Genomic DNA, 12456 nt, shown 5'->3' with positions numbered 1-12456 from the left:
GTTAAAAAAACAGCCGGAGCCTAACCTCTGCTTGAAGAGTAGGTATTGTGTAGTAGGAGTGTTTTATTTTTTCAAGCTGAAAACTTAAATCTTCTTCTTGTTTTGTATGAGCGATTACATAAACAGAAACGTCTCGAATTTTTGAAATAATTTACCGGACTTTCGCTTCATTTCTTCTTCATTTTTTTCTTAAAAAAATCCCAGGACCAACAACTTAACTTGATGTGGCTTTATCTATATAATTTATTTCCATCTTTGTTAAGTATATCCTCCTGCATAACGCTGTTTAATTGTTTTACTTTGTATGCAATAGCCAACGGGCTTAATCTTGTTGTGTTAGTGTTATAATTTGCTGCTCGTAGCGTGCGAGACCCGGAGGATAGGAGTTTTTACCTTGTTCGAGGGTTTTTCTTCGGGGGTCAGTGGTGCTACCCTGGTACTGGGAGTGTTTTATTGGGCTAAAACTCTGGCAGTTTAACCCTCAAAAACCCGAGTGGGGTCCATTTGGACCCCAGGCGTACATTTTGAAGTGCCATTTAAACATTTTTGATCTGAAGAAAACATCCTTCCGTGACTTTGTCAGTCAATATGTCTTATACCTTCTCCTAAGATTTCGCAAAGATTAGTACAATAATGCGGAAATCATAAAGAAAGTTTGTGTTCAGTCCCTCTGGGGTCCAAACGGACCCCAGCAAAAATGTGAAGTTTTTAAAACAAACTTTGGAGACTAACTCCTTTACCACTTATAGGATGACTTCCAAACTTTTAGACGATAATAAGAATGTGAACTTGAATCCTAACAAAAATTTCTGTCATCAACATGTAACGTGGCGACATTATGACGTCATTTACCTAATCAGGGTGGCCATCTTGGATTTTGAACTATGACGTCATGAAATGAGCATAAGTTATTAATTTTAGGTCATGAAAATTACATTGAATTTCATAGAATTTAACTGTTGTCAGAAAACAGGTGTAGTTTACCAAGAAAACCTTGTTTAAATTGAAATTGTCAAATTTTGGCAAAAATGTACCTGTTAGAATATGGTTACCATGGCAACCGCCAAAAATGATAAACTTACTTTGTTGGTTAAAAACCTTTGCGAACAATATTTTGTGATGAATTACCAAGTTTCGTAGCTTTAGCTCTAGCCGTTTATGATTTATGTGACATAAATGTTGCTGAGGGCCTCACACTTGTTCTCATTGAAATGTCGAAAATGGCATTTTTTTGGTCGAAAAATAAATCGGCTTTATTTTCACTGAAAACTACTTGGCTGTTTGGGAAAATTCCTCTTCTAACCATAGCCAAAAAATGGCAACTTATTATTTTCGGTCCCATTGGTAATGCATTACAGGGCATGTAACAAACGTTACCTGTAACGTTTGTTACAACAGTAGACTTTACCCTGTTTTCTTCGAAAGGACTTACCTTATTGACTACATCATTTAGGTATAAGTGAATGCCGCTAGGGACATTTGAAAAGTGGGCAGCTTTTTTACACCAGGACAAATAGAAAGCCTAGACAGCATCGAACAATGGTAACGTTTGTTACAGTCATTTCTGTACAACATTTTGTTAAGCAAGGTGGGATACAAATGACAGTCAACAACCCTTCCTTGTTTCTTTAGAAAGCCAGAAAAACTGTACAGCGTCACAAAAACGGCCATTTCTAGTCTTATACGTGCATATTATAACCGTGGCAGCCATCGTACTAGTGGTGGTAACGTTTGTTACAGAATCTGGCGACAGGCATAAACCACCTCACACAGCCTCCAAGATCAGTGATAGTAGCGATCTGACGTGATCGGACAGAGGGCCTGGGTAGCTGATTTCACCTGCCGAACAATCATTCTGGGAACTGAATTGTTAAATTTTTGGCTACTATTTGAATTCTTCATTTCTTATCAGGCGACAGCCATTTTTTAGGGTGTGAAATCCCACCCGTGGCTATAATAATCTTTTAAGCCATCAACCAATACGAATGTTGTGGTGCATCTTTTGTAAAACATTACAGGGGTTGTGGAAAAATGAAGGAAGCAGTGATGTTGTCTATAATTTGCTCCATATCAAGGCCTAAAGTCAGGCGACAGCATTTCGACATTTAAATGAGAACGAGCCCTCAAAATTCCCCTATCTGGTCGGAATAGGTTTAGTGCAAAACGTGGTCCTTCTGAACTTTTGCATAAATTATGATAATGAGTTGGAATTAGCAACATCTTAACATCTCAAAATCTTCCTCTTACATTGACGAAGCAATGTATATACAATGATCGCCGATAAGAAATGGTACTGAGATTTTATGAATAAAACATATTGGGATCCGTTTGGACCCCACTCGGTCATTTTAGTCGCAAAAATAGATCGGGTGCTTAAGGGTTAAAGTTACTTACAATTTGAATGTACAAAGTTTACGTAACAAAAAACAACAACAACACTAGAAGTACCTACATTTGATCGGGAAAAAATACATCACTTTTCTTTCCAGTACAGTGAGAGAAATGTTGCCACTATAGACATATGGCCACTATAGAAAAAAATGCTGGTCTATTGACAAAGAGCAATAAGTTACACATAATTTTAGTACCCACTGATCTTTATTCATATAAAAATTGCACATGTAAGCCAATTGTTTAGATTTACGGTTCAAATAATTATGACGAGAGATATTGATGAGAAAATAATCAATTTCGTCACTCTCAAACCTACGTATCAAAACTAAACGCAAACTGGCCAATTTTCCTGCGTTTTCCGCCAAGTTACATTTTCTCAAATGTCTCAACTAACCCTACCAAAGTTAACTCTGCCGAAAATGATTGATATCGCCATGCGGAATGTTGAGTAATTCAAGGACAAGACTTGTATTCTAACGTTTAATTCATGCGTACCGTCCGCTACCTCTCAAATGACCCTGTCTGAACTCCAAATCCTCGCAAACTACAATTACCGGGCAAGGGGTGACACACACATGTATGACCACTGTAAGGCTGTAATATGCATGTGTTTCTGTCTGTATTTACGGCATTGGAAGCCAGCTTATGAATATTAATTAGCATTCGTCTTCCTCGGCGCTGATTGGCTGGCCCAATTACATTCAATTAGCTTTCGAAAAAGCCCAGGCTGTGCAGGTGTGTGGGTTTACTGGAGTTCACGGCAGGAGGCCGAAAGAAAACCAATTTCTCCATAGAAAAGTGCTGAAATTAAGCATTTTAAAGTAGTTGCAAAAAAATTTTACTTGGATCATTTTACCAACTATCTAAAGCCTATCTACACCAAATTTCAGGCCATTCCATTGTAAGACCAGGGTGCAGGGGGCCAAAATATATTTTGGTCAAAACATGACCTTTAAACCATAAAATCATTTTAGAGGCAGACATGAAAAAATAATGAGAAAAAAGCATCAAGGTATTGGCCCATTGAACCCCTGTGCCGAATTTCAGGTCATTCGGTCCAGGACCGGCGGAGATGAATCACTTTGATAATTTGACAGGAGAAAGAAGAAGAGGAAGAAGAAGAAGAAAGAAGAAACATTACGAATACAATATATTTCACCATACTATGTATGGCTGAAATATAACAACTGTAGCTTGGGAAGAAAATCTTAAAATCCTATTCTTTAAACCAAAATTTGTGATTTTTGTAAAATATGCCTTTCAGAAATCCGTTGCCATGGTAACACGAACAATCATAACTTTTTTTTTAATTGTTGCCAATAATATTCTAGAAAAAGTCACTTAGTTTGGTTGTCCTAGCACAGGCCGTTTGTGAGTTATATGACGTCAAAGTTGGTGCAGGCACTGTTAGCCCACGTCTGGATAGGGTTAAAGGACGCAGTGCCCCCTCCGTTTTCTAGTGCCCTTAGCTTGAATATTCATTGCTTTATTTATATTGTGTAACTAATAACAACCAGTTTCGCATTCGGCGTGAGTCATATGACGGTGTTGATTGTCTGAAAATGACTGTTTATTGAATATTGATACTAATGTTGTTTACTTTACTCTTTTTGCTAATGTCGTATGGCACCATTTACTATTTTACCATGGGAATCATCAAAATGATGTAATATTTAACGCTCACTAAACAGAGTAAATTTGAACTGACGTTGGCCTTGTCCGTTCTGACATAATTTTTTTTTACTTCATCATTTATTGTACCATGGGGGCCAGACAGGATCGAGTAGCTAGCGAAAGTTTTATTCGAGGACCCAAGGCAGTCACCCCGCTGATTTCTTATTAGCGCTCCGGGGAGTTTAAGCCCCAAAGATCTAGAGATATTGCTACCATCTAGGTAGCGACTTCTCCTTCGGGCTTAAGTCGGCGGTCTGATTGCCTTGGGGTCCCGCGCAAAAAACTCAATAACTACTCGATCATGTCTGGCCCCTAGGATTCATTTATTGATAAGGCATGGTGACGTCACACTCAAGTCGTTATTCTATTTTCATGCCACCACAAACACAACACATGAGTATATAAATACAAGACTACAAAAAGCAAGCAATGCAAATTAACGATTACAAATCAAGAGATAGAACATAAGATTTCGAGACTGATAGGTTGATAATGGCAAGTTAATAACAGCTCGTCGCAAAAAGTCGCATGACGTCACAAAACAAGCTTTTTCTTGTTTCCTTTTTCGATCAAGACTAATATCCAAACAGATGGAATATTTCTCGACGGCCAGAAAACGTCGCAATTTCCCCTAATATCTGCTTGAAGAATAAAACCCCAGTTAAGGTATTAGAAACTATCTACACAACAGATGAACATTTAACCAGTATTCACAGACAGAAATATAACGATATATTCACAGTAGGGCTGTCAACAGCTTTTTCCCAGTTCCACCCATTCTTTGGGGGCCCATGTTGTTGTTTTCCGTTGTTATACGTTAAATCTGACAGTTTAAGCTTACGAAAATACATTTTCAACAGTTTTACGTCATTACGTTCAGATCTCCTGGATTGGACTGGGTAAATTTTCCTCATTCCAACAAGTACATGTCTGTCCTAATACGGAGGGATGCGCCATAAAGACAGCCCTGATTCACAAACAGAACATACCTCTCAAGCCAGTAAGAATAACTTTAGTTGACACATTCTGGAGACACGACGTTTGTTCCTGTTCTTGTAGGGTGTGTCCTACTACACGTAGCTGATCCGAAGTGCCGAGGGACAAACAACTCAAGATTAATCTTTAATACGTAGGCGTAGCGGATAGCCTCCATAACAGGCTTCCTTTGGCCCTCTTTTTGGCTCATAATACACTTTTGCTGGCCATTTCTTTTTGCACTGGGTCGCTGATTGCCAAGGGCCAAGTAATCAACGACGGCCGGCAATCAGCGACCCAATACAACAAGAACTGGGCAGCAAGAGGGTGTTATGAGCCAAAAAAGGCCCCAGGGAGCCTGTCATGGAGGCTACACCGTGGCGTTGATTGTCTGAAACTGGCTATTTGAATGATATTAACATTTATAAAAATGAAGAAAAAAACATAATTATGATGCAGGTGTAACGTATAGCAGAAGGCAAACTAAACATACAAATATCTCGACACCAAATGGAAATGGCTGGATTTTGTATAAGAATCGCCAGAGAAAACAATATACAAACTGCAGACTTGTAATATTTATTTGGAACAAACAAAAATATAGGGAAAAACTGTGACGGTGAGGTAGGGTTATGAATGATAGCCTACTATGGGGCCCAAATGATAGCCTACTATGTCCAGTCTCAGCAAATTCATTGGCAAGAATTTCTATACTGCTAGTCTTTTGATACCCCCCCCCCCCTAATTAGAGCCCTTGGATTGGCCCATTTGGCTGAAAGCAGCATTCTGGCGACAATACCACTATTTCAGGGGGTGTGTGGAAACCCACTCGATAGAGAAAGGTCATTTTTTACAACTAATTCAACACGTGTAGGGTCTTGCCTACCGCAGTCACTCCCAAAATGCCCAGAATTAACATAAAATCCCACCAAGAAAGGCTTTTCATGTCCAGGGCATTCCTATACCAAATTTTAGGTCATTTGGTTTTGATACCAGGGTACTGAGGCCAAAATATACATTGTTGGTCTAAAAATTGCAAAAAAAACTTAATAAATATTTTAACCCTATTCAGACCGGGGGGAGGGGCTTTTGAGGCCCGCGCCAACTTCGATGTCCTATAACGCCAGAACGCCTTACGCTAAAGCCACCAAATTTGGTGAGTTTTCCTAAAATATTGTTGGCAAAAATTTTACGAAGTTTGACAAATTTGCCATTTTTTCGTGTTGCAATAGCAACCGTTTGCTGACAGGCAGTTTTGCCAAAAATCACTATTTTTGGTTCTAACAATGTATTATTTTACATTTATTTGCTATATTACTGCTATTTTGTTACATAAATAAAATCTTATATTATTTAGCATATATTTCATAATTATATATGCATAAATTATGCTAATTTGATGACATCATCAGCCCAAAATCCAAGATGGCGGACCGTATGACCAGAACAAGAATAACAAGCTAATTATCCCTTAAAATTTGTAACTACCTGGTATTTTTTTCATCAAAAACCATCTAATGAATGAATTTAGTCTATTTCCATTGCCCTTTGTGATTATTTGTTGCAAAAAAAGTACTTTTAAAAATTCAAGGTGGTGGATATACTATGGCGGAGCCTAACTCGTATCTTAGATGTGCATTAAGTAATTTGATGACGTCATCATGACGTCATCGATGTTGATTTTGGCAATACAAGACGTAATAAACATTATTATTCTGTTATCTGAACTTGTTACATTTTTGTAGTATAACTTGAAGTTTTCTGAGAATGCCCTTTTTTCATGGGTCCGGCCAATATAATCAAATTGATGACGTCATAATTACGTTATATTACGTCAACATAACGTCAAACATCAAATACTTGTCAGATATTATGTCGATATCATGTCCTAAAAATTTGATGGCCCTACGGTACGTCGTTGAAGAGTTAGAGGACTTAGAAGTGGAGGGCCTCAAAAGCCTTAGCCCCCCCCCCCCCCCGTCCAGGGATGACCAAAAAAGCCCGGTCTGAATAGGGTTAAAGGCAATTATAAAAAGTCCCAATCCACGCTGCTTTTATAAGTGATAGGTAGGTTTCTCTGATACATGTACATGAGATGAAACTGAGATTCAGTTTTGGTAAGCCATGACTGTTTTTACAGGATCAATTCTATAGTTACAATTTTCTTGAAATGGAAACATTGGTGTATTCTCGGGGTCACCACGGTCCTTCCCGTAGGAGGCCCAAACTTCTTTTTTACATATAATGTATGTGATAAAAATCAAGCAAATTGATTTGCCTGTAAATGAGCTAATGGTCAATAAAAATGTTCAAAAAATGTATTTTTGTCACTTCATTTTTAAACACCTTCTGCACCTCACTACCAAAAACATTTCGAGCAAAACTATATATCAGTTTTTCTTATTAGAATATGGGTAATAACATTTGCGAGAATCGATAAGATATCTGTTTATTTTGGGCGGCAACAGGAGTCCAAAGAAGGTCTATTTTTGGACGAGACTAAGGCTTTCCCTTGGTGAAAATCCGCCATTTTTGAATATGGCCGTTACCATGGCAACCGGTGACCGCGGATCTAAATTTTTGCAATTTTTGTAAGTTTGGACCAAGGCCTTACCACCACACAAAATAGGAGGAAAATCGACTTTTTTAGCTTGGCCACCCTATGCTTGGTTTATACAGACTGAGCCTCTTAAAGTTTTTAGGCTAATTAAAGCATCACCTGTTCATGAGAGAACTTGATGGAATTTTAGTTTTACATGATAACTTATTAACTGTAAAATAATGCAATTCCTGTAGGCAATGGTTTATCCAAAGTATTAAATTTGCAGTGAGTTTCTTCGTAACAATTTTGGCATTCAATAGTTTCATGTTCTTATTTGAATATCTTCTTTTCGAAATTACCACAATTAGTATTGTATATCTCCTTAGACAGAACAACAGAAACGACTACGAAATTGAGATAAAACTAGAAAGGCCGACATTTGCCCGCGAGCAAATTTCAATCCAAGCAAAATGGGATGTGATTACTTGCATTAGACGATTCGAGTTTGTAGAGACAATGCAGTCACATTCAGAGTAGTTTAGATGTTCTTAGCCCCTACACGGAAAAAGTTGAAATGATTAACTCTACACACACTCTCACAATCTAAGTAACAAAGAAGAAAAATGCAAGCATAAGTCATGTGCACTATTGAATCTTCCTAACAGCTTTAATTAAACAATTTTTGAAACTTTGTACTTGTCTTACAATTTTGTTACCTGTTATAAATACAAATATGCAAATACAAAGACAATCGAAAGATAAACTTTAAATCTTTACTTTAAAAAAGTCTAAAACTTCAAAACTTTGCATAGTTGGTTGGTATCTGCCATGTCCTTCTGCAGCTGGCTGAGATCAGGTTTGACTTGGTTCTTCCCTAGGCCCCTTGCGGCTTCTCCTCTCTAGTTGGGTCCCATCTGGAGGACAGAAACAGGAGATTTGGCATTTAAGTCAAACAGAAAAATTCAGGTTTTTGACAAAGTTAGTCACTCTAAAGTGACAACTGCATACCACACGTACCAGTACACTTTGGTATGAATTAAAAACTATTCTACATTTTGAATCATGTTTCAACACAAAACAATTTATTTTTTTCCATCTTGTCAAAAGCTTACCTGCTATGTTTTCCAGCATGATCTTTTGACTGCTTGACGCTTGAAAACGAAAGGAAAAAAATTATCACTGCCAATAATACAGCTGTGCAATGAACTATTTGCAAAGTGCTTTCAAGATATAAAAAGTCCTAACCTATGGCTTGCAGGGCCTGACTAGGCTAGACTGGTGATCCTCCCTTTAGCGACTTCCAATTTCCAACCCTTCAATCGAGGTTACAGAGTAGGAGTGTTGCACCTACCCCAAGAAATTGGTACATTCGGGCCCACACACCACGAAAAGGCGGAAGGATCGGGAGCCAATGTTTTGGCATCCCGGTTAGGGAAAAATAAAAGTTAAAAACAAAGGTAAACACACACAATGTCAATAAAATAGTAATTAAAATTTGACAATTCAGCTATACATCTAGAACCCATATCAAAACGATGTTTGTGAAGGTAAATATAAGACTTAAAAACTACGTAGTTACTGAAATTATGCACACATACAACATTACAAAACTGAACATATATAATATTAGGAAAAATGATAATGAAATTACCACCAGATAGAGATTAGATATTTGCCTTATTGCTACAATTGCGCATTCCATTTAACAGATATTTCTCTCATTATTTCTCTTCCTCAGCCCCACTTAGGCTAAGGTCACATTTCCATAAAGGGGCCCGGCCGGGCAGCTTTCCGGAACGATAAATATGATATAAAAGACAACAAAAACACAAAACGGACCAAAACAATTCAACGGCATGCCTTGTGCATATTCATTGGCATGAAATCTGATTTTTCGCTTCCGCAAACAGTCCGGCCGGGCCCCGGGGAAGGAAATGTGACGTAGGCCTTACAGGGGAGAGTTCTTTCTCCTTCCTCAACCCCAATGACGGGGAGAGCTCTGTTCCTTTCCTCTACACGAATCCTGATGCCTCTTGTTTATTTCTCTACCCCAATCACGGTGTAGCTCTTTGCCTTTTCTCTACCCTAATCACAGGGAAGAGTTCTGTTTCAAATACCTTCCTCTCCCCCAAGCACGGGGAGCGGTTTCCTATGTCTACCCCTATCACGGGGTAGCTCTTTGACTGTTCTCTACCCTAATCACAGGGAAGAGTTTGGGTTCCTTCTTCGCCTCCAAACACGGGGGAGCTCATTGCCTTTTCTCTACCCTAATCACAGGGAAGAGTTCTGTTTTTCCAATGCCCAGAGGAATGGTCTTCTAAAGGAAAGGTAAAAAAAAATGATGAGCTTATTGTCAAATGTGAGTGCTTATAGAAATTACCGTGCATTTTATTTACATTTTTTCCTCCTATAGCTTCGTGAGGCTACAGCAATCCGGACGTCCTTGGTTGGTCCCTCATCCAAGAACTGTCCAGACCGCGCGTTGCTTAACTCCCGAGCTCGAGGGATCGGGTGTACCAACGCGCCACGCGGCCGACAATAACCATTCTTCACTGTGTTCAAAGCTAACATACTGTAAATACATTTAAGTTCACGGGGATTTACTTTTGCGGTAGCGGGAAATTGAAGATTTCGCAGTGGTTTTAATTTCGCGGTAGTGCCATAGTCTGTAGCCTCATACTATGGTTGAAACATGTTCACGGTTGTTTTAAGTTCACGATGAAGTGGCCAATGCAAAAATAAAACCACCGCAAACATTTCTGCATTTACAATATTGACAGAAAATGTTGGCATCTACTAGTAGTGACTATAAAAAATTCTCTAAAGCCCCTAATTCCAGGATCATTGTAGAATTGCTATCAAAACAATCTTGCAATTTTTCTTTCTTTGAAAATGCGCGAGATTTACAAATGAAATGAGTTTCTTTCATCTCCAGCAGACAGTCTCCAGCAGACAGTTAGTCTTTTCATTTGATTGCCTTTCCTTTTTACTGACTGATCATGTTTTTCTCCTGATATAACTCTTTGATAGGGTTGGGACGTACAGACAAATTTAGATGAAAACACACTACAGCATCATTGTTATGGAAATAAAGCTTAGATTCATATCAATCACTTTAGTTTTATCCACCCACTCAGGAGTTTTTGATTTGATTGCTGCTATTGTTCATTTCGTCCTGATTATTCATTTGTGACCTTTCACAAGTATTGTGACATCTGATCTCCTACACTTCCACGCAATTCTTGATATTTTATTCAAAGGCCACACATTTCAGACATTTTCAGTTGATTTTGAAAGAAGGGAGCATTGCAAAGGAGAAGGACCGTAACTTGTTAGAAAACTTGAATATTTCTTCATTTTACTGAAAATTGACACAATGCACCCTAATATCCAAGGAACTGTGTTTACCACACAACAGATTCTCCCCGCAGATTCAGCATTTTCATGTTAACGTTAATCCAACGCGAACATTTCTGCATTTACAGTAATAGAAAATCAAAACAGATACAGATAAAGATGAGGAGCATCAATTTTACCTATTATTCACTCCGAAGAGATAGGTAGGTCTTAGAATCATATATTAAGTAATTTTCCTCATCTGCTTCGATTTCTTCACTTTCCTCAATTTCGTCTTCTTGCAAATCACTTTCTTCATGTTCCATATCAATTTCTTCAAATTCTTTGTGTACGGAATTATTATTACAGCAATTAATACATCTACAGCCAGGCCCACATACATTGTTAGATTTGTGACAAAGGCATCTATAGCTATTTGGTTGACATCCGCTTTTGCGGGAACAACCGCGTGTAAGGAATTCAACATCTTTTTTTAAACTCTAGATATGTTTTCATTGCTATCCCAAACTACTTTAATGATGCTGTCCTCAATTTTCCAGCCATGCATTTCTAAGTGTGGCAGATCCCTGGTCAATTACTAAATTCCACACTTAACATATCCAAATACACCTATCAACGAAGATAAAGACTGGTCCTCAAATTCTAATCTATCCCAAATTCTCTTGGGCCAATCTAACCCTATTCAGACCGGTGTGACAGCGATCTCGTCCCCCCCCCCCGTGATCTCGCCCCCCCCCCCGGGCGAAATCACTAGCGATCTCGCCCCCCCGGGGCGAAATCGCTAGCGACCTCGCCCTCCCCGGCTAGTGATCTCGCCCCCTATCTCGCCCCCCTTTACCGATTTCGCCCCCCCCCCAAAAAAAAGCAGGTTTATATGACATTTTAGATGTTGATTGGTATAAATCACAAAATGCAGTTTCAGAATGATATAAGTACACGAGTCTGATACATAACTCCATCCATATTATTAATATTAACGTAATCACATGTTGATAAGACAGTTGAAGTTGTTTCGGACAAGGAGGGTTGGGTCCCTTGTATTCCCATTATTGTATATACTTGAGTCTCGACATAAGATGTTTTTCATATACTTGAGTCTCGACATAAGATGTTGACCTGTCCTCAAGCAACCTATATATCTCCAATATGAAGCCTCTACCATGAATTGACCACAAAAGAAGTATGAAATGTCTTTATTAGTTATGTAGATAAGGTATTCATTAGGTATTCATTAGGTATCTTCACCTCCAATATGACTGTTTTTTTAGTATTTATAAACTGGTGTTTTACCCGTGTTTCTTAAGACTGGTACTTTACCAGTGTTTTTGTAGTATATGGCAACAGGTATATGGACTTGTGCGTAGATAGTGTTTATAATAAGAAACTATGATTCACTTGTGTTTTTTTAGTGCTTTGGAAATGTTTCCTGCACAAGATAGAAAATACTGTGACAAATTGAAAACATATAGCTGACTTATTCCATACCGTAGATGGTGTTGATTTATACGTTCACA

The 12456-nt window shown here is 38.4% G+C and overlaps 1 long non-coding RNA gene across 1 annotated transcript; it reads right to left on the bottom strand.

Moving 5' to 3' along the window:
• Positions 1–8233: 8233 nt before the first annotated feature.
• On the bottom strand, positions 8234–8738 carry LOC118403112. The gene is made up of 2 exons (XR_004829597.1): positions 8698–8738; positions 8234–8499 (listed from the first exon to the last, which is right to left on the bottom strand). It is a non-coding gene; the product is annotated as an uncharacterized LOC118403112 (long non-coding RNA).
• Between the last annotated feature and the right edge of the window lie 3718 nt (positions 8739–12456).

The sequence above is a fragment of the Branchiostoma floridae genome, chromosome 16 (genome assembly GCF_000003815.2).
Source record: "Branchiostoma floridae strain S238N-H82 chromosome 16, Bfl_VNyyK, whole genome shotgun sequence".
NCBI lineage: Eukaryota > Metazoa > Chordata > Leptocardii > Amphioxiformes > Branchiostomatidae > Branchiostoma > Branchiostoma floridae.
This window is presented reverse-complemented; position numbering and strand designations above follow the sequence as displayed.